Genomic DNA, 2626 nt, shown 5'->3' on the forward strand with positions numbered 1-2626 from the left:
CTAGTCTATAGTCTAGTCTATAGTCTAGTCTATAGTCTAGTCTATAGTCTAGTCTATAGTCTAGTCTATAGTCTAGTCTATAGTCTAATCTACAGTCTAGTCTATAGTTTAGTCTAGTCTATAGTCTATTCTATAGTCTATAATCTAGTCTATAGTCTAGTTAATAGTCTAGTCTATAGTCTAGTCTATAGTCTAGTCTATAGTCTAGTCTATAGCCTAGTCTATAGTCTAGTCTATAGTCTAGTCTATAGTCTAGTCTATAGTCTAGTCTATATTCTAGTCTATATTTCTATAGTCTAGTCTATAGTCTAGTCTATAGTCTAGTCTATAGTATAGTCTATAGTCTAGTCTAGTCTATAGTCTAGTCTATAGTCTAGTCTATAGTCAAGTCTATAGTCTTATCAATTGTCTAGTGTATAGTCCAGTCTATATTCTTATCCCTATTTTAGTATATAGTCAATTCTATAATCTGGTCTATTGTTTAGTCTAGTCGCTAAAGATTAGTATTCGTTAATTCTCATTTATTGCTTATAGATATTTTTCGCAGTATAATTTTAGGCTTTTATATGTTTATTAAAGTAAAAGCTTTCTTATAGGAGGCATAATTTATGTATATTTAAATCTTTTTGTTTAAATATTATATTTAAAAAAATATAAAGAAACCTTTTAATTTTCTACGAATTTGATTAAGTTTTCTTTGTTAAATGAAAACGAATTTAATTTAAAAACAGACCCTAATTTTAATAATTTCTTTAAGATTGAACAAATTGATAAACATAATTGATTAAATAACTAAAACAAACAATAAAAATGAAAAAAAATAAGAAAAACAACACAAGAAAAGGACAAACCCTAAACCAATTATAGGGAAATAAAGATTACCCCAAAAGAAGCCGAATAACAAAAATGCTAATTGCTTAAAGGTTGGGCACGAAGAGGCATTTTAATCATTACACACACTCGTATTTGCGTTTTATTTTGTAGATTTTATTTTAAATATATTTTAATAGCATTCTTAATATTTCTTTTCGCAAAAGGCCATGGCATATTTTACGAAGTTTAGAAGGGTCGTCTTAGTTTAATAATATGAAAATTATTTAATCTTCTTACAAGCGAATGAACGAACAATACGCCATTAAACATAAGAAGAAATAAAACCCATCAATGTCCTTAGAAATGTCCTTTTTTATTATCAATGTTGCTTTTAGCTAAAGTTCAACATAAAACTCAAGTGTTGAACATGGACAAAAATAAACGTTCGAACATAAAAAGAAGAATATAAACCAAGCATAAAACTGTGGAAATATAAGAATTTGATAAAAAGAGAAAAATAAAAAAAAGGACACAAAAATATATAGTCTAGCAAAAACCGTATAATGGTAATAATGTTACTCTGGCCAAAGTCATTTTTCAAATTGTTAAACAAACCATTAATCACAGAAATGACTGTTGCTGGTTGTTGCACTAGTCCAAGAGAGAGAGTGTGAAAAAAGAGTCCTTTCAACGTTATTTAGTGTTATTTGTTGTTACTGCTGCTCCTGCATACATGAAGTTTGCAAGATTTTTTCTAGCTTTTGCTGGCTACGTAGTACGTGATTTTCTAAAGTCAATTTTTACAAAATTGCTACAAACTAGAAAAATGTTTTGTATTTCTTTTCTCTAGAAACATGCATTTTTACCAAGTTTTTCGCAATTGTTAACAGGATCAACGCAAGGTGTAGGGCAGTGAGTGATAGGAACGTATCCCTGTAAAGTATGTGGAGTTAGAGTGTGTTTTATGGTTAACGAAATTGTTGATATTTTGGGGAAAAAAATAGTGTGAACAAACATTATAACATGTCATAAGCAATTGCTTGTAGATTTGTTTTGGGATTATAAATAGAATTTTTAACGTACTCAGGGATATGTGAAACTATTAAGCAAAAAAAAAAATCTAAAAAAATGAACTAGAACAGAACTACAACAGACCTAGAATTAAGCTAGAACTGAACTAGAATTGAACTAGAACTAGAACTGAACTAGAACTGAACTAGAACTGAACTGGAACTGAACTAGAACTGAACTAGAACTGAACTACAACTGAACTAGAACTGAACTAGAACTGAACTAGAACTGAACTGAACTAGAACTGAACTAGAACTGAACTGAACTAGAACTGAACTGAACTAGAACTGAACTAGAACTGAACTAGAACTGAACTAGAACTGAACTAGAACTGAACTAGAACTGAACTAGAACTGAACTAGAACTGAACTAGAACTGAACTAGAACTGAACTAGAACTGAACTAGAACTGAACTAGAACTGAACTAGAACTGAACTAGAACTAAACTAGAACTGAACTAGAACTGAACTAGAACTGAACTATAACTGAACTACAACTGAACTAAAACTGAACTAGAACTGAACTAGAACCGAACTAGAACTGAACTAGAAATGAATTAGAACTGAACTAGAACTGAATTAGAACTGAACTAGAACTAAACTATAACTGAACTAGAACTGAACTAGAACTTAATTAGAACTAAACTAGAACTGAACTAGAACTGAACTAGAACTGAACTAGAACTGAACTACAACTGAACTAGAACTGAACTAGAACTGAACTAGAACTGAACTAGAACTGA

Source organism: Lucilia cuprina, chromosome 5 (genome assembly GCF_022045245.1).
Source record: "Lucilia cuprina isolate Lc7/37 chromosome 5, ASM2204524v1, whole genome shotgun sequence".
Classification (NCBI taxonomy): Eukaryota; Metazoa; Arthropoda; class Insecta; order Diptera; family Calliphoridae; genus Lucilia; species Lucilia cuprina.